The following is a 20,514-nucleotide window of genomic DNA, read 5'->3' as shown; positions in this document are numbered from 1 at the left end:
TGGGGATGTCTTTATGCTGTGAATGTGTTGCTCTGATTGATTGATAAATAAAATGCTGATTGGCCAGTAGCCAGGCAGGAAGTATAACAGGCGGAATAAGCAGAGAGGAGAATTCTGGGAAGTGGAAGGCTGAGCTAGGAGAAGTAAGATGTAAAATAATGGTAAGCCACAAGCCACATGGCAACTTACAGATTAATAGAAATGGGTTAATTTAAGATATAAGAACTAGATAACAAGAAGCCTGCCACGGCCATACAGTTTATAAGAATATTAAGTCTCTGTGTGTTTACTTGGGTCTGAGTGGCTGCGGGCCCCGGCGGGACTGGGACTGAAGAAATCTCCAGCTACACTAGTCTCAAATATTTTTACATTGATATAAGTTTTTGTATATTGATACAAATTTAAGGTTATTTTTGTTATAAAACACTGTATATATGTTTCTACTCTTGTTTAAGGTATTGTACCTATGCAGCTCATTTAAAAATGTAAAGTTCTATTTAGGATAATAAGAAATACAGGTTAGTAGTTAAACCAGCTATAACAATCAAATTTGTGGCCATGTTAGGTATGCTTTCAAGGTCAAACAGAGATACAGTTTAAATAGGTAGATGATCTTCAAACACTTCAGAAATCTACAGAATGTATTATTTAAGATGTTTTAATAACAAGGCTTTTCATGACAATGAGACACATCTGTGATTGGCAGCACCAACTTACTTCAAAAAAGGATGATGGGCATCAAAGAACCTCCATATGGAGCTTGCTTTCTATGTGGCAAAGCTGGCCATTTGGACAAAAAACTGCCCTTGCCTCAACTGCTGACAGTATGCTGCCCAAATTAGACAGGGAAAACACAAAAGAAGGCGAATGCCAAACTTTACCAAGACAAGTAGAACAGTCCTTCAAAATTCCTGCTTCTCAGAAAAGTCTGTCAGATAACCTAGGCTTGTTGGCTAAAGATGGATGCCCCTACATTACAGAGGAAGCTTGTGTGACTGTCCAGGCAACCTGCTGTCTTTGTCATTTCTGTAGTTTTGGAAGTTATTTGCTTTATATTTCCTATTTATTCAGGTAATAGTTTATCCTTCTTGAGTCTCTGATGGGGGTTGAAAACTAGATTGTTATACCATTTTCTTTGCTACCAAATTAAAAAAAATAAACTTAAAAAAGAGATGCAAAGTTTATAAAGGTTGAGACACATAAAAGCTTAAACTATTTATCTAAGAAAATGTTTTGAGATCTAAAGTGATATTTTTAGGATGGTAATACAAGTTATGATAGAAAATGGTTTAGGTATAAAACTTTAGACTCATCAGGATAGGATGGATAACAGAGTATTTTCTCCAAAATTACCAAATACAAATGGACTGGACATTGTGAATATAATTCTAACCTGATAACTGTTCTTATTAAATATAGTTTTAATGTGTTAGAGTTAAATCCTTTCCTTTTTATGTAGACAAAAAGGGAGAAATGTTGCAGAATATTTGTGTACACTGTAGAGATGTGTCTCTACCTAAGACACCTCCTGATTGGTTTAATAAAGAACTGAATGGCCAATAGCTGGGCATGAGAGGATGGGCAGGATTTCTGGGGAGAGAGGGGGAGGAAGAGGAGGAGCAATCTAAGCACGTGGATTTAGCCAGAGACTCTGCAGAAATTGGACACATGGACAGAACAATGGTAAATGAGCCATGTGGCAGAATGTAGATTAATAGAAACAGGTTAATTTAAGTTCTAAGAGCTGGTTGGAAAAAAAACCTAAGCTAAGGCCAAACTTTCATAATTAATAATAAGTCTCCATGTTGTTATTTGGGGGCTGGTGATCCAAAGATTGTCTGACAAGAAAGCTTGCTACAGAGGCCCAGACACTATGGTCCTAGGGATGACTGTGCAGCCTCATCACTGGCCCAGTGGCATGAAACCTCAGAACCACCCACAATTCTTAGGAACTAAATGGCTACTTTGTATTGTATAAACATGGACACTTTTATTTTTTCTTTTCTTTTCCCTTTATGATTCTACTGGGGGCTGAAAAAAGAAAGAAAAAATATATAGAAAGCGAGAAAAATTCTACGTGTAACACAAAAGGAATTTTCAAGATTATGGCAGACTGTGACAAAGCATCGCATTTGATATAGGCAGAGCTCCATAGAGGCTTTCAGTACAAAATTTCTATTTCAAATCAAACTTCTGAATTAAAAGTTTTTGTTTTTGTTTTTCAAAAACTAGTATTTTTTCACTAATAAAACTAAGAGAAGAATTTTCGGTGGTTTTTTTGTTTTGTTTTGTTTTGTTTTGTTTTGTTTTTTAAACCAAAAATTTCCTTTGGTAGAAGTGACCTGAAAACTTCACAGTACACATAGGAAAGCAGCACATTCTCTAGATCACTTTCATCACTTCTGCAAGAGACCCTCTCCTCTAGGAGACCCTTAGAGACAACAATTTTATTTAAAGACAGGATCCAACTCCTTTTCTTTGGCTGAACTGGAATTCCCTATGTAGAACAAGCTGGCTTCAAACTCCAATTCTCAGAGAGCCCCCGTCTCTGCCTCCCAAGCACTGAGAATAAAGGTATGCATCACCACTCAGCCTAATAAAGTATGTTTTTAAAGACATTCCTTTTGTTGCCTCAAATGCATGGACAGTTAACTGTTAAGAGTTAACTGTCTTCTGTGATCTCACATGGTAGGGGCCAGTGACTAACTTCTTCAGAGGGTTCTTAACAATGCATTTGTTAGCTTAGCCATTTATCACAACCTAGGCTCCATCATCAACCTTACTGACTCAGAAAGATGATTTTAACAACATCAACAGGGCAGTACCATCTTTTAGGAGGAAATAAAATTAACTCAGCTTCAGTAGAAACCAGCACACAACTTCATTAATATCATAAGCATAACAGAAGTGCCTCTTCATGGCCAGACATGGCAAGGCTTCCCTTATAGCTATATAGCTTGCCTCATTACAGCCAGAAATAGGTTGGGCATGCAGGGGTTGGAATGAAGGAAATTACCAGAAAGGGACATTTAACATTCTTTTATTCAATAATTAAAAATATTTTTGTGTGTCAGGGGGCATATGCCTACTTATCTATATATGCACCATATGTATGTAGTGCATATGGAGGCCAGAATAGGGTGTTGGATCCTCTGGAACTGGAGTTACAGGTGGTTATGAGGTATCCAATGTACGTGTTGGGTCCTCTGCAGGAACAGTAAGTGCTCTTAACCAGGGAGCCATCTCTCTAACCCCTCATTCAATCTAATTTTAAAAATTAAAAGGAATGTAGGCATGTGCGGTATTTTATGGAAAGACACAACAATTCTTTAATATGTGAAATGACTAAAAGCACTGTGTTTAAAACCATACTTTATTAGGCTGGGTGTGGCAGTGTACACTTTTAATCCTAGCACTTGGGAAGCAGAGGCAGGTGGATCTCTATGAGTTTGAGTTCAAGGCTAGCCTGGTGTTCATAGTGAGTCCCAGGCCTTGGAAAGCTGAGGTAGGAAGCTCATGAGGTTTCAAGCCAGCCTACATAGGGAAACCTTGTCTCAACAAAAATGAAGAGGTATATATTGCATGACCTTGCACATACATACACACACACACACACACACACACACACACACACACACACACACACGGATTTGTTATCCTCTTCTAAGAAAAAGGTCAAGAGAGAAGCTGTATGAGGTACCCCAATCATCTCTTCTCCTTCATAGCTTTGACATTTCCTAATTTCCTAAAGAGCATCGTATGCCATATTCCTGGGAAAAATTACAAAGTAACTCAGTCAGCATGTGTAAGAAGAGCTCTTCAGACTTTTACTAGACGTGACTGTGACAGTGCCCTTGGTCTATGTCTCTGACTCTTGTAAGTGGAACCCTTCCCTAAGCTAAGCAACCCTCAACAAAGCTGAGGAACTCCCCTAAATGTTCTGGATCCATCTTTTCACCCAATCTCGTGTCTCTATTCTCTGGTACGTTTCAGCTGAAACATCTAAGAGTTAACTTACATCTATTTAATTACACCCAAGGTAAACGCCTGACTTCTCCAGAGAGTCAAGCTATGCCTTACCTGCCCATGGTGGTGTCCCCACTCCCACCCAAGCAAGGAGCCTGGGAAGCAGTCTGTCTTGTTCGCTCCTTTACCCACTGCATCCTACCATCCACCATCCTCTTCATTCTCACCTCCATCCCCAACCATGCTGCAGGTCCCATCTCTCATCTCTAAGCCACTGTCCTAATTTAAAACTGGGATGATGCCACAGAAGTCATTCCCACTTAAACTTCTAAGCTTGGTTTTTATTAAATCCTGTAATGTGACCCACCCTAAATATGTAACTTTATTTTCTACCAGTCATTAGTCCCCTCCCTCAAAAACCTAATGGCATGCTATAATGAATCTTACCATGAAGGCTTGATGATATAAATTTTAAATGGTCCTTCCTCAGGACTTGGAGGGATAGCTCAGGGGAGGAGTATGTGCTTAGTAAGTACAGAGTCAAGTTCAATCACTTGTACCATCAACAAATAAATAAAAATTGTGGTAGGGAACTAGCTCAGCCCATAAAGTATGTGCATACAATCATGAAGACCTGAGTTTCATGCTGAGAACTCACGTAAAAATCTAGACACAGAACCTGAAGAGATGGCTCATTAGTTAAGAGTGCTTGCTGCTCTTCCAGAGGACTGGAGTCTAGTTCTTAGTACCCATATCAGGTGGCTAGCAACTATCTTTAATTCCAGCTCCAGGGGACCCAACACCCTCTTCTGGACTCCAAAGGCCCTCCCCTTGCACTTATGTAAGCACAGTCCTACACACAGACCCATACATATAGATATAAAAATATTTTTAAAACTCTACCCTAACACACAGAAGAGAGCAACTCTGAGGAAGGTTGACCTCTGGCCTCTACAAGCACATACATACATACAAATACAAAATCAAAAATGTTCCTTCTTTTTCCTTCTATAATATTTACAGAAAATAATGAATTTTCCCTCTTTTGCTAGATTTTCATGTCTCCAACTTCATTTTTGTTTCAGAACTTGTGTGGCACCTATTACCAATCTCACAATAAGGTGTCAAATCATGAGCCCAAGCAGACCAACTTATAGTCATATCTGCTATAACCATGAAGATCCAAATTCCTTGATATCCAGAGCCATCCTAAACCCACTCCTCATGATAATCAGGATAACACTAAATGTGCAGAAGTACTCAAATATGTAGCCAAAAAAAAAAAAAAAAAAAAATCAGCTTCAGCTCAGCCTCTCTGTAACACATGCAGGCAACTTGGGCAGGTCAAGTGCTGCCCTAAGGGTGTAACAGAAGATTGCTGAGATACACTGTTCTGTAGGAGGCCCTTCAAGTGTCACAACAGTAACAGCAGGGACGCTAAGCCCTACACTCTGGAGTTCTTGGGAAGGACAACTGGGTTTCTCTAGGCATCTGCCAAAGAGATAGTAATTGAAAATCTCAAGTATTTCCCATCTCCAGAGAAAAGGGACTAGGTTTTTAAAGGGTGCTTAGACTGGAGACAAAGTCAGAACTGCCCTAAAAGATACTGCTTTGAGAGATGCTGCTTACCTAAATCATGAATCTTTCTGGGCCAGCCATGCTTCAGGATGCTTGGGAAGAAGCAGTGTTCACACAAACACACAGTAACACCAACCTGCACTCATCCCATGCTTTTTAGTCCTGGAGCTTCCTGTGTATGTTAGTTATCTTTCACTGACTGACCTTTCCTAAACACAGGATGAGAAGGATGTGAAGTACCCTATTAAAACCAAAGAGCAAATACTTGTTTCATTCTGAGTATACTAAACACAGAACTCTTCATATTATTCTACAACCAAGAGCCACTTTAGAAAGTAAATACTCAACAATTATACTCATTTTCACAAGAAAAATGCTGACTGGTGGTGCATGCCTGTCATCCCACTTGGGAGGCTGAGACAGGAGGACTGTTCTGGACCAGCCTGTCTCAATAAACAAATTAATAACAAAATTTTCAAAATATAATGTTTTAGAATATTTAACTTACCAATACTTAGCAAAAGTTTTTACAGTGCTTTCTCCCTTCCTAAGGAAATATTTTAATTTGTCTATTTTATATTGAATCAATTAAAATACATGGAATTTACCAAATGTAACTACAAAAAAAAAAAAAAAAAAAAGACTTATTTTGCAGTTTGGGGCTCAAATCAAGACCTTTAAACATATTAAGCAAAAACTGCACTACTGAGAGACAGCCTTAGTTGACATTTCTATTTTATGAAATTGATACTTTAAATTTAATTTCAATGTGCAATGACTGAGTTCTCAATAAAGCCATCACTATTACCTGGACTCCAACCCTGGCAGACATGTTTTTTAAGGAACTCACTACTGTGAGTTTTCTTCTACCAACTGGGTGACATAGAGAAGAGAGAAATGGAGCCTGACCTGTCTGTACTTAAGCACACAGGGAGGGAGGGACCTTGCTGGTGAGACTATCTCACTGAGAGGAAGAAGAATGTGCTTACCCAGAGAATGGCTTCTGCTACTGATACTAAGGACCATGAGCACTGTATACCATTCAGACTGAATACATCCATTACTTAACAAATGATGGCAAGCAGGGTACCCTGTATAACACCTGCCTGTCACTTAATTCCTAAGGAAGAACATGACTTCAGAGAAGGCATCTGTTATTTGTATGTGTTGAATCAAACAAATGGGAAGGGTGTTATCAACAATGTGACTTGGATCCTCTCCCTCAAAAACCCAGCAAGCCCAGGAGACCATGACTAGAAGCTGGGTATTCAACAAAGAAAGTACTTGACCCTTCACCAGCAAGTTAACATGGCACCACTGAGCATCAGAAGAACGGGATGGGGCAGGGCTCTGCACTGGGTGCAGCAATGGCAGGAGAGCAGAGGCAGCAGAGGCACTGATACTCTAGATACAGAAGCTGATGCAGAAATGAGCTGTTGTGATGAGGACCTCAACTTTGAGGATATCTGCTAGAATTCTCCCACAGCTAAAATGAAGACACATAGGAGTGCCTTGCTAAAATAGCCCATTATGTCTCATATAGTGAAAGAAATATTCTAGGCATCAACGTGACCACTGGGAGGAAGTGAGCTGACTGAATGGATGGCAATTAAGCACAGAATTCTGAAGCTTGCTATGCTAGCTGGAAATGGGAATGTGGGACACAATCAGAGAACACAAATTACAAAATGTTCAGAACAAAGAAAAGCAAATCCTGCTTCAGATGCTAAAGGAAAGTGTGAGTCATGTTTTAAGAAGCTCTCAAGAATAGAATTCTAGTGAAATAGCTTTGATTAATTAGCTCAACAAATACCCGGCAGCACTGTGTGCCAGGCACTGCTCTTGGAATACAGGTGACTGATACAAAGTACCCTTTTGGTCTAATAGGGGAGAGGTATGCAAAGCATAGGGACTCCAAGACACATTAAAATTTTATAAACGGGCATCAAGGAAGATTTCATTATGGAAGTTTACAAGAGGTGGAAAAGGATGAATTAGAATTCTGAGAGAGGAGGATGCTACCTATGCTGCTATTTTGCTTGTCAGCAAAGCTTTGGGACAAACCTCTGTGAGTTGTCTGAATGGATTTCACAAACTACACTCTATTGGGTGGGCGATGTGTGTGTGTGTGTGTGTGTGTGTGTGTGTGTGTGTGTGTGTGTGTCTAAGAATTAGATGTATTTGGTGAATGATTAAATATGACTCAGAATACAAGGTGGATGCGAGCAAACACCTGTCATTATCCTGGAACTCAAGAAGCCAAGACAAGAGGAAGGCCAGTTCAAAGCCAACTTAGGCTGCGTACTGAGACCCTGTCACAAAAACAAAGCAAACAAACCTAAGAATGTCCATAAGTTCTACAAGACTCTCATATGACTTAGGCAATACTGACTGTAGTTACCTACCTAAATCTGGGAAGAATAATTCAAAATAGCATACTAGAGTCCAAATTTGAAGCACTATAACAGAAGAATAAATTAAATTTAATACACAAAATGTAAATTATATTTGACTTAAATTTTTTAAATCAAATGTGGCACTGGGAAGATGGATCAATCTATAAAGTGGCTGCTGAATAAGTATAAGGACCTGAGTTTGGATCCCCACTTTCCACCTAAGCTGGGCACAGTAGCATACACATGTAGTCCTACTGCTCAGAAGACAGACAGATTCCTAGAGCTTACTGGCAATCCAGGACAACTGAACTGGTAAGCTACAGGTTTAGTGGGAGAACACAGAAAGACACTCAACATCATCCTTGGGGCTCCACACATACATTCACCTGCACAAACCTGTACAAATGCCTGTTTTCATACATATACACTCACCTGCACAAACCTGTGCAAATACCTGTTTTTACACACACACACACACACACACACACACACACACACACACACAAAAGCAAACACTAAGACATAAACTGTTATGTGCACTATTTTTACTGAGAAGAATGAGATAGCTACCCTGCCACACAAATTTTCATATTCTTAAACTTCAGGCTGAGATGGTTCAGAAACAAGGAAAGTGTCATACCTATTAGATGTGTCCAACTTTTCCACACTACATCTACAAAATTCACACCTGAGAACCACATAGTAGTAGGTCAATTTACACCAGAGGAAGTATTCCAACACTAGGCCAGGCTCCATAGTCAGGTATACTGTGGTGGTATTGTGTTTCCCAAAATATTGTGCACCCTAATAAACTTATCTGGAGTCAGAGAACAGAACAGCCACTAGATACAGAGGCTAGAAAATGGTAGCACTCACGCCTTTAATCCTAGCATCTGTCTGGATCTCTGTGAGTTCAAGGCCACATTGGAAACAGCCAGGCATGGTGACATATGCCTTTAATCCCAGAAAGTGAGCCTTTAATTCCAGGAAGTAAGGGCAGAAAGCAGAAAGGTATATAAGGCATGAGGACCAGGAACTAGGCTGGTTAAGCTTATTAGGCCTTTGAGCAGCAGTTCAGCTGAGATTGATTCTGGATGAGGACTCAGAGGCTTCCAGTCTGAGGAAACAGGATCAGCGGAGGAATTGGTGAGGTGAGGAGGCTGTGGCTAGTTCTGCTTCTCTGATCTTCTAGCATTCACCCCAATACCTGGCTTCAGGTTTGATCTTATTAATAAGACCTTTTAAGATTCATGTAACAGCATACAGAGGCAGAGTAAGTGTCCCTATGACTTGAAAATTTAGTTAACATCCGCATGAACCACAAGGTGTGGCTGAAACCAGTCACCAACATCAAGTAATTCCAAGATGCAGTTGTAGAAACCTGAGCATCCCAAGTTCAACAGCAGTGAGAAGGATGCAGACTCTGGCATATGAAAACAAGAACCTTGCTGAAGGAAAGACTGTGTTAATAAATGCAGTGGTTTGAATGAGAAGCCCCTGTAAGTCTTGGGCACTTGAATGCTTAGTCCCCAGCTGGTGGAACTATATGAGAAGGATTAGGAGGTGTGGCCCTGTTGAAGGAAGTGTGTCGCTGAGGGTGGGCATGAGGTTTCAAAAGCTCCCATCATCCCCTGTGTGCTTTCACTGCCTCCTGCTTGAAGACTGGGATGTGCACTCTCAGCTGCATCTCCAGCTGCTTGCCACCATACCTTTGTTCTGCCATCACAAACTAACCCTCTGGAAACCCTAAGTCCAAGTAAACTCTTTTATAAGTTGCCTTGGTCATGGTATTTTATCTCAGACATAGAACAGAGATTAAGACAACAGAGGAAACCTGTCAGTCTGGGATGATGAAGCAAGAGTTAGCAAGCAAGGTTTTGCTTTGTACCCTACAGTTTGTCTGAAGAACACATGCACTGCACACACTCAGAGTGAGACAAGCCAAGTATCTTTACAAAGAGGCAACATTAGGTTATCCTGGTTCAGTGACTCCTCCTGGGATTATATACTTGATTAGATTGTGGTTCTCCTGTAGGAGGCAGTATGCTGACCCCAGTTTCATTATACTCATATGAACAAAGCTGCTAATTAGCAACCCTGTTTATACATCAGGCTCTTAGTCACTTGGTAAGTTAAACAAATTCCCCAAATCCTGATGACTTCTAAACCTAAAACAAACCTTCACAGAAACAGATCTGAAAAGGTGAGCATCAGGCCTTACACATGGAATCCAAATCCAGGTTCTAAACATCTGGGACATCCTGCCTTCCTTATGACAATGCCAATCAAACACTGACAAAAAAAGACAGAGAGGAGTGGCCAAGAAGGTGAAATGTGCAGAACCCATATTTGAACACGGGAAATAAAGATGCTTAGCTATAAACAGAGGTGTAAGATAGTCATCTTCAAATACTACTTTGCTCTCCCCAGAAATTACCTAATTCAGTGGTAAGAACAGGCCAAATTACACAGGAGAAAATTCCAGTTAACACTGTTTCAAGGCTGACGAATAGTAAATAAAGGACCAGCACGTTATTTACCATTGCTTTAAGATGTAAAACACCATGGCAGGCACATGTATAAAACACTTAGAAAAACCAAGGTTTGGGGGGGTAAGGCACACAGTTAACTGCCAGAAAGAGGAAAGTAAGATGTTCTTTACAGAGGGGACACCTAAGCAGAGAACACAGGGTTACCCACAAAGGCTGGAAAGGTTATAGGAAACAGTGTATGTGGCACAATGTAAGAAAATCTCCAGGTTTAGTGTGGCTAGAGTAGAGACGAAATGTGATAAAACTTGGAGAAATTTCAACATGTGGTCATGTCCTGTAGTTGTTTTCAAAGAAAGCCCTCAAGATCTGAGATTAAGTCATACTGTAAAAATGACACTAGAATGAATTAAATGGAGAGAAATTAGCCACTAACTTTAGTAATACATGGATGTAATAACCTAGAGGTTCCCAAATTGAACCAAAACTGAGAAGAATGTCTGCAGGGAGGCTATAGGGAATCACTGGAAATACTAATTTTTTTAAATTATATGTTTTTTATTGAGGGGGTACTGACCTCATGTAGAAATCAGAGGACAATTTGTGGAAGTGAGTTCTCTCCTGCCTATGACTCTTAAGTGTGAGAATCACATAATTCGAATTCTATGGCAGCAAAAGGATTGGAAGAGGAAAAGACACAACAATGGGAAATGGCTGACATCAAGAAAGTGGCACTAAGAATGAAGCAAAGACAATAAACGGCAGGTAGCAAGGTGTGCTTCATAAATGATGGGCCACAGTGACCAATAAGGAGGGACCAAGGATAATTTCCAGGGTTATGGGTCAGATTACCTTGGAAGGCTGAGGCAGACAGATATGAAATCTCATCTCAAAATACAAGAACAATGTGGCACATTGATAGAATAACATCACATACTGAAATGAGCAAGAGCTCGGACAGAAGATAAAGTGAGGCAAATGGAATCCAAGTTATCCATGGAACACACCAGGCTGGTGAGATGTAGGGGTTAAGAATAGGTACTGCTTTTGCAGAGGATCCGAGTTTGGGTTCCAGCTCCCACACCAGGTCGCTCACAACTGCCTGTATCTGTAGTGATACTGTGTTCCTCAAAATATTGTGCACTCTAATAAACTTATCTGGAGTCAGAGAACAGAACAGCCACTAGATAGACATAGAGGCCAGAAAAATGGTGGCATATACACCTTTAATCCTAGCATTCCGTAGGCAGAGATCTGTCTGTATCTCTGTGAATTCAAAGCCACACTGGAAACAGCCAGGCATAGTGACTCATGCCTTTAATCCCAGGAAGTGATGGCAGAAAGCAGAAAGGTATTTAAGGTGTGAGGACCAGGAACTAGAGCTAGTTAAGCTTTTAGGCTTTTGAGCAACAGTTCCGCTGAGATTCACTCTGGATGAGGACTCAGAGGCTTCCAGTCTGAAGAAACAGGATCAGCTAAGGAACTGGCAAGGTAAGGTAGCTGTGGCTTGTTCTGCTTCTCTGATCTTCCAGCATTCACCCCAATACCTGGCTCCAGGTTTGCTTTTATTAATAAGAACTTTTAAGATTCATGTTACATGTATTTCTAGCTCCAGGGAATCTGATGCTTTGGGTTCCTTTGGGCAACCATACTCATATGCACATACTCCTCACTCCCAGGCATATAATTAAAAAGGTTTTTAAAAAGATATAGAAGTTTGGAAGTCATCATTGCACAGTGCCCACTAAAGATATCAGACCACATGAGATCACCAACCCCAGAGCATATGGAGAAGGACAAGTGGGGAGTAGAAGACTAGAGAATAGCAACCATTTAAAAGTACGAAAGCCAGCTGCCTTAAGAGCTGAAGGAGCTTAAATATTTAGACAGAAATCAGAATCCATTTGGTGGCAGTGACAGAGAGAGACTCCCTATTGGAACTGACTAGATATGAACTGCAGAGTGCCTTTCCACAGGGAAGTGAAATAACTTACTGTCATCATAGAAAAACTAAAGCCTTCTTCAGTCTGGTGATGAGTGCTCTGGCAGCCCTGGGGCTGTTTTTCAGGGGCAGGTGTGTGGCAGGGTTTCTGTGGACAGGACAACACAAGCTCCAGATGACTCTCATCCATTTCCTTCCTCGAACCAACAGGTTCTATACTATACAACAGCTAGAAAATGCAGTTTTTCTACTAGTAAAAACTCTAACTCAGGGCTGTAGATGGCGCAGCAGTTAAGAGCACTGGCTTTGGCCAGGCAGTGGTGGCCCACTCCTTTAATCCCAGCACTCAGGAGGCAAGGCCAGGTGGTTATCTGTGAGTTTGAGGCCAGCCTGGTCTACAGAGTGAGATCCAGGACAGGTGCCAAAACTACACAGAGAAACCCTGTCTCAAAAAAAAAGAGCACTGGCTTCTCTGTCAGAGGACCTGGGATCAGGTCCCAGAACCCACATGGAGACCAACAACCATCTTCTGTAATTCTAGTTTCAGGGTATCCAATGCCTTCTTCTGGCATCCAAGGGCACTGCACACACATAGTGCACAGACATACAGGCAAATCCTCATACACATAAAATAAAAATAAATCTTTAAAAATTGCTCTCATACAAACAGTCCTACCTCTTGCCCCCACCTCCACCTGACTGGTGCTACATGCAGAAGGAAAGAAGAGAGCATGGGAATTACCCACAAAGTGTGGGCAAAGGCATATCAGAAAACATGCTTATGGCCCAATGTCAAACACCTATGGATTCATATCCTAATTTATTTTCTACATTTCAGAACTGTGGCTACAATGTTCACTACTATTTAACGTGCTGGTTTTTGTTTCCCATTCTGTCCAAGTCTAGAGAGTCTCTATTGGGCACATTTTAAATCGAATCTATAAATACTGGGTTAAAACACACTGCCACTGTTTGCCCTAATGATCCCCACAGGGCACTGTGAGGCAACTGTGAGTTAACCTGACCTTAACTCTCACCTGGGAAGGTATTAGAAGTACCTGGTCTTTTCTAACACATGAACTGGCCCCTCTCTACCCAGGGCCTCCCCCATTGCTCTGTAGGACTTCTTCTTCTGCTCTTTTGTCTTTCACTTCCCCCTTGCCATGCCTATTCCTTGTAAATGTTTATTATAGCCAGTTATGGTAATAAAGCTAACACAGCTGAGGACCCATAGCCTGGAAACACAATGGGCATTTCCTACTTGCAGTCTGCTATTAACTTTTTGGTTGTCTGCAGAGAATTGTTTAAATGTATTTTTTCCTGGGCTTAGTCCATAGAACAGAACAGCACTGCAGAAAGTACACTGATGAGCTTCTAGCTGCAACAGTGAAATGGGCACCAGAACTCATTATGACCAGCAGCATCACTTGAAGGTATCCCACAGAAATTCAGTGTTTCATAAGCCTTAGAGAAAAGATAATGCTTCCCTCCTACAAAGCCCCTCCCCAGGACAACTGGTCTTGAAGCTGTGCTTTGCTGAGACAGTCTCTTTATACAAGAACCAGAGTAAGTCCGTGCATTCATTAAAGGCATTTAGTAAACTTTTTTTTTCTTTCTCTCTCTAGCTGATGGTGCTGTCACTTTCTCTGTCTAATTTCCCAAAATAGAAGTAAAAGGCATTTCTTGCTGAAACTCCAAATGCAGAAGGGAGGACATTCAGCAAGGATGCTTCTTCCATCAGGCCTATATGAGGCAACAAAACACTTACAAAAGGTCAGGGTGTTCAAGCCAGACAAAATAACACCAAAAAGCACTGCAAATAAAAGGCTCATTTATCCTGCCCAGCCTCATGTCCCAACACTAAAAAACCCAGGGCCCATGGCACCCCGAATGCTTCATTGTCTTACATCATTCTATGATGTTTTCCTGTGGCTAGTTGGCCTTAAAAACTCCTACTTATCCATCAAATGATAGCTCAAACACTACCCCTTCCTGGAAAAACCTCATGGTTCCTAAACAGAGGCTCCTTTTCTTTATCATCTCACTGTTCCTGCAGCTGTGCCCTTGTAAAGGATCACACCTATGACACCATTACAGAGTGACGCCTGGCTGGCTGGCTGCTTGTCCAGCCAGAGAGCACCAAAACTCTGTAACCCCACATCACCTGCAGCACAGGCAGGTACCTCAGCATGAAGGAACACCCTAGGCCTGAATACAAGGACAATGCCCACCACTCCAGTCTCTTCCATCTCATCTAGTTGAAAATATCATGACTGCCTAAGGTGTTTAGTCCCTTCAGTGGTCTTCTCATTTCTGGTCTCTCTTCTCTTGGCTTACTCCCTATATATTCCTATCACTGTAATATTACTGAAGCACAACTTTAATTAAATGTACCAAGTTGTGTGGCTATTGAAGAAAAGGCTGAGATACTGAAAACCACCTTTCTCCAAGCTCAAAGGCCTCAAATCCAATTGAACAACAACAACAAAAAATTACATAATTAGCACATAACTTACCAGGTGTTATCAGGACACACCCAAATTATGCTAATCCCTCTGCCTGGCATGTCCTTTACTCTTAAATGGTCAATTCGAAGTTGAGTCCACGAAAGACACTTTCCTAATCTGCCCACTCACTAGCAATCTCTGCTTCCTCTGTATTCTAGATGTCCCATTGTGTTTGAACTGTAGCTATTTGTACCTATTCACCATACCACTTACAAGATAGAATCCGTCTACAAGGGAGGGTAATACATCACACTGTCTGTTTTGCCAGGACCTCACAGTGCTAGACAAGAAGCCCAACTACAATTAACCTGATTAGAAGCATCAGGAGTCTCCTTGAGTGCTAACTCATATTAAGAATACCAATAGGGAAATGCATGCAATTCAGTACTGCAATTTTTCCACACCAGGCACAGAAATAGGAAAAAATTTTTCTGTTTGGCTTGATAATGGTGGACATATGGGGAGAATCTCCTCACCAGATGTGAAAGGTGTGCACAAGCAATGAAATGGATCTCAACTGCAAAAAATGCAGCCAACGGTAACTCCTTAGTGTTATAAACCAGGCACCCAGCACCTTCGGACAAATACAAAAGAGCCTGCAGGGCAAATACTGCATGGTGTTTCCATAATGGGGGTCTGGCAGCATGTCATCAATGTTTAACTAAGTAAAAAATGCCCATGACTTCTAAAATTTAAATTGTATGGAACAAGATACTGGTACAAGATAATATTTCCATAAATGGATCACTAAAGAGGTTCTCTGATCTCTCAAAGAGCCCATCTTCCCATGCTATAAAATGCATACTGAATTTCCTACAAGAGGGCCACTGTAAGATAGCTCATTGCCAAGCCTAGTGGTGCATACCTTTAATCACAGCACTCAGGGGAAAGACAGAAGCAGACCTCTTTAACTTGAGGCCAGCTGGTACACATTTCAAGTTCCAGGCCAGCCAGGGCTACAAAGTGAAACCCTGCCAAAATTACTTACTTGCATGCATACACACACACACACACACACACACACACACACACACACACACACACTAAAAAGTAAGATTGCCCTTCCTCACCAAGCCTAGCTCCGACCCTAGGATTTTTATTTCAGTTTCTATCTGTTCTGCTTCATCCACTCCTTCAACATGATTTTCTAGTTAGGAGGCAAGCCTTTGAGCTTAGGACCAGCAGAAAGCAACTTAACTAAGAACTGAAGACTGAGCATTTCATGATTAAAAATGGAAAAATAAAATCCAGCCTCACAATTTGATAAAATAAACAACAATGCTCGAGGCTCAAAACTATGACTGTTAAAGAAAATGCTGTGCTATAATATTTAGCCAACCCTAATTGGTTTTAATTAAGTCAGATGGCTGATAGTATTGTTTATTTGGGATTAATTGTTGAGGCCAAGAACCATGTCTCATCAACTAATTTTGTAGAGTTCTCAGCAAGCACTCTGCTTACAATGGCTTCTAATCTATTAAGACAACTAGCATGCATGTTAGATTCAAGTTTAGGTGTTGGCTCTATGTTAAGAGCTCAGGTAAGTCACTCAAATCTGAGTTCTCTCTCCCTGTAAATGGATGTAACAGTCCTATCCTCCCTATACATCCACAAATGAGCAAGAACATATATAAAAGTGCTTCACAGAACCATGAAACACAATACAAGGTGCAAATCTTGAGATAAGCTTTCTCCAGGAGCAAGACTAACATTATCAACTCAATTCCAGCTTCATAAGTCAATCCAAACAATATTTAAAGCCAAGTAACCTTTAAAACACAAGATAAAATACACAACAACTGAAATGTTGCAGTGGGGTAAGGGTGAGTGTGCTTCTAATTTCTCATTCTGAATCCACATGGGTGCTGACAGGCAGTAATTCAAAATTATCAAAAGTCTTACTCAATGGTTACAACCAACTAGCACTAAAAGCAACTTCCAAAAATGGACTAAAATATTTTACATGCCAAAAATAACTCACTTGCTGAGTGTGGTGGCACACATCTTTAATCCAACACTGAGAGACAGAGGAAGGTATATCTCTGTGAGTTAGAACCAGCTTGGTCTAAACAGTGAGATACAGGGCAGCCTGGAACTATGCAGCTACACAGGGAGACCCTGTCTCAAAAACTAAAACAAAACCACAACTCAAAATTTCCCTAGGTTTTCATTACCTTGGGAGTTTTTCAGAAAGCCAATCGCAAAATTTAGAAGCTTTTTTCCAAAATCCACTCTTTGCAACTACAGACCTGAGTGAGACCTTCCTGAATGGCAGGAAATGGGGACAGTGGGTAAACTCAGGTGTCCAGGCCAAGGTGACTCTGTCACTTCCTGTCTACCCGACCTTGGCACCTCATTTATTCCATCAGCAAGGTTGGAGTAACAGAAACACTCTTGAAGGTAAACATGGGTTTGGCAGCAAATGGCTCTGTATAAACTATTCTCTTACTCTCTTCCCATCCTATCAGGTCACCCAAATCATCTTTACAAATGCCTTTTCCTCCTGAAACCTTCTGTTGTTTGGTAAGATTGAATCTCTCCTTCCTTAGCTTCAGCATGAATTTTATATTCTAGTTACTGGAGGCAGGGTCATATTTCTCTCCAAGGCTCCACCTGCCTCAGGACAGACCACAACATCTGTGGATAGCAGGCAACCAACTCTTCTTTCATCCCCTTCCAATGCTTGCAAACAATAATATCCTCCCAATCAGCAAAACTTTGACCTGGAGACAGAGTCCTATGTAACCAGTACATGAAAGCATCACTCATGCCTCACGAAGTATTCTCTTGAGACTCAACCAAATCTGCTGGAGGATCAAGGAAGAATGAAAGGAGATGTATGCTTATTCTGTTTGTGGTTTGTTGTCGTTGTTGTTTTGGTTTAAACAAAACCCTTCGGCCTTAAGCTTGTCGTCATCACCTCACTGAAACAGCCTCTGGTGCATTTCATAAAAATTCAGGGGCAAGCTTCTGCATATGTCAAATCTAACCCAGTCATAACTTGCCCATCTGTTGATTTGACTGCAATGCTAGGATTCTCAAGCAGTCATATGCTTGCTTAACTGGCCCTGCATTTACTTATGTAAATAAATTCTTCTAACATTACAGTGAGATCCCAGCTGTGAGAAGGCTAAGGCATGTTACCAACCCTACCAACAATGATGCCTCTGTTATTTGAAGGAGCAAAACTTTTCTAAAGAAAAATGGCCAAACTGAGACTAATGCTTTCTCATTTTCTATAAAATACATTTTCCTTTGTTCTTTTTTTTTTTTTTGTCGGAGCTGAGGACCGAACCCAGGGCCTTGTGCTTGCTAGGCAAGTGCTCTACCACTGAGCTAAATCCCCAGCCCTCTTTTCCTTTGTTCTTAATGTTCCACCTTCTGAAATTAAAACCTAGTATTATAAAAACTGCCGGGTTTTGTTGTTGCTTTTGAGAAAGATCTTAAAAGTCTGGTGAATAGGAAGGAGAGGATCTGGAAGGGCTTGGAAGAGGAGAAGAATATGATCAAAATATATTTAAACTTAAAAATTGTTTTAAATAATTAAAAAAAAAAAAACCAGAGAACACCTTATTTGCACAATCGTAGTTCCTATTCTTTGACTTATTTTTAAGCAAACTCCAAAACAAATGCTGGAACTTGCAGTATTGTACTAACTTACTGTGGCTTTTCTGGGTCTGATTTGTTTCATTCCTTAACAGCAAGGCCTTTCAAAAGAGCACAAAAACTACACCCAATGTGCTTCTCATTCTAAGCACATCCCATAGAACGAGAAACCTAATCAGTCCTCTAACTCAGAGAAAAACACTGAGCAGAATGAGGTTATATCCCAAACTTTTATCCATTGTACTTCTTTTTGGATCAGGATTTTCCAAATAAAAGTACTTTTATAAACTTATACAATTTACCATATCATAATTTACCATATCTCGAACTAATTTCTCTCCCCAAATAAGACACAGGAGCGGAGCAGCTAACTCAGATACAATGCCTCTTGGTCACGGGGGAGAGAGTAATAAACTTAATTGTTTTATATATCCTGAGGCATAAAAGAAAAACTCTGTGTGTGTGACAGAGAGAGTGAGAGAGGCAGACAGACAACTTGGTATGCAAATAGCAAGGCTTAAGAACAGCAGATCTTGACTTGAAGGGAGAACTGACCGATTTAAGCCACCACTGCCAAACAAGGGCAAGAATCTCCTCGTCAATCACCACCTCAAACCCACTTAACTTTGTTCGTCTGGCTTCCTGGCAGTCGTGGGGCTAATACCAGGGCCATTTCCATAAGTGGCTTCTAGCAAAACGCATCCCAAGTTGCACTTAGGAGGCGGAGAGCGCGTCCGCGCTGCCCCGAGTCCCGAGGGGCGGCAGCAGCGCGCTTCTGCAGCAGCCGCTGCCCAGCCACACCTCGCATCTCTCCACAGCGTTTCTCCAAACTTCGGGATCCGAAAAGCGACCCCGTACTGTAAAAAGTAGCATCGGTGACCCGCAGGCCAGCGGCTTGCGAAGTTTGCTGTCACCGTGCACCAGCAACTTTGTGCCGGCCGCCCGTGCCCTCTGCGTCGGGAGCGGACGGGAAGGTGGGCCAGGAGCAGGGGCGGGCGCGGGGCTGGAGGCTCCGCTCCGGGTGCGCAGGATGCCGCACCCGCCTCAGCCAAGGCCCCGGTGACTGACAGGCGCTGGGGGCGCGGCCCCGCCTGCAGCCCGGGGACGCCGCGCACCGCCGCGGTTCTCCGCTCCGCCGGGGACACCAGGGCCGGGCGCCGCGGGCCGTGCCGCTCCGACCCCGCCGTGCCTCCCCACCGCGAGCGCAGCCGCAGCCCCGCGGCCCTGCCCCGCACCCGCACCGTGCCCGCTCTCACCTGTCCGGGTCGCCAGCGGCCGCTCACCTCCTCAGCCACCGCAGCCCGCGGCGCGCGTCCACCGCGCCAAGCCCCGCCCCGCCCCGCCCCGTGAGGCGGGGCCAAAGCGACCGCTCTGGAATCTCGCGAGGCTTGACTCCAGGGTTTTAAAGGGTCGGCCCTGACGTCATACGCACCCGGGCGGAAGTAGTCTTCTGGCGTCAACGCCAATCCCGCCCCTCCCACCTTCTCTAGCGGAAGTCCTGGCTGGTCCAGGCGCCTGCGTTCTCAGGCCTGTGACTACTAGGCTATCTGGCGTCCTTGCCTCTTGGCCCTTTCTGGTTAGAACTGGTTCTGCCTTACCCTGAGAGGGGCCTGGTGTGATGCAGAGGTACTCACCCGCCCTCAGCACTCCTCAGGGTAATGCGAAGATGGCTAGACTTAAGAGGGTGAGGTCACACGTTTTTGCAGTTCTGTGACTTCCGTGTCTCCAGGACTGGATCCGAAGGCCTAGAAGGAGTTAGGATTTAGGAAAACGCAAGAAACCTGCCAGCATACTTGAAAAACTTGCTGACTTACTTTAAGATCTTAGAACAGCTGGCAGCATAACATACAACATTAGGTCGGAAAATTGCCATCATTGTCTTCCCTTCCCTCCTCATCAAAGACAGACAGGCTTCAGGACCCTGGGAGTGCCTGAAAGTGAGCATAGAGACAAACACTATACACTGTGTGCCCTACACACCTGTGGTTAACATACATCCCTCATAGTAAGAGTAACAATAAGCACCTCAT

At 42.3% G+C, this 20,514-nt stretch overlaps 1 protein-coding gene across 2 annotated transcripts in view; it reads right to left on the bottom strand.

Moving 5' to 3' along the window:
- Stk38l (serine/threonine kinase 38 like) overlaps positions 1-19,827 on the bottom strand; it is a 63,510-nt gene extending 43,683 nt beyond the window's left edge. For both annotated transcript variants that reach the window (XM_036181607.1, XM_036181606.1), the window contains exon 1: positions 19,741-19,827. The gene's annotated coding sequence lies outside the window, so the exon portion shown is untranslated. The remainder of the gene's footprint in view (positions 1-19,740) is intronic.
- Positions 19,828-20,514: the final 687 nt, after the last annotated feature.

The sequence above is a fragment of the Onychomys torridus genome, chromosome 3 (genome assembly GCF_903995425.1).
Source record: "Onychomys torridus chromosome 3, mOncTor1.1, whole genome shotgun sequence".
NCBI classification, from domain to species: Eukaryota; Metazoa; Chordata; class Mammalia; order Rodentia; family Cricetidae; genus Onychomys; species Onychomys torridus.
The sequence above is the reverse complement of the archived record's forward strand: the minus strand, read 5'-3'. Positions and strand labels throughout refer to the sequence as shown.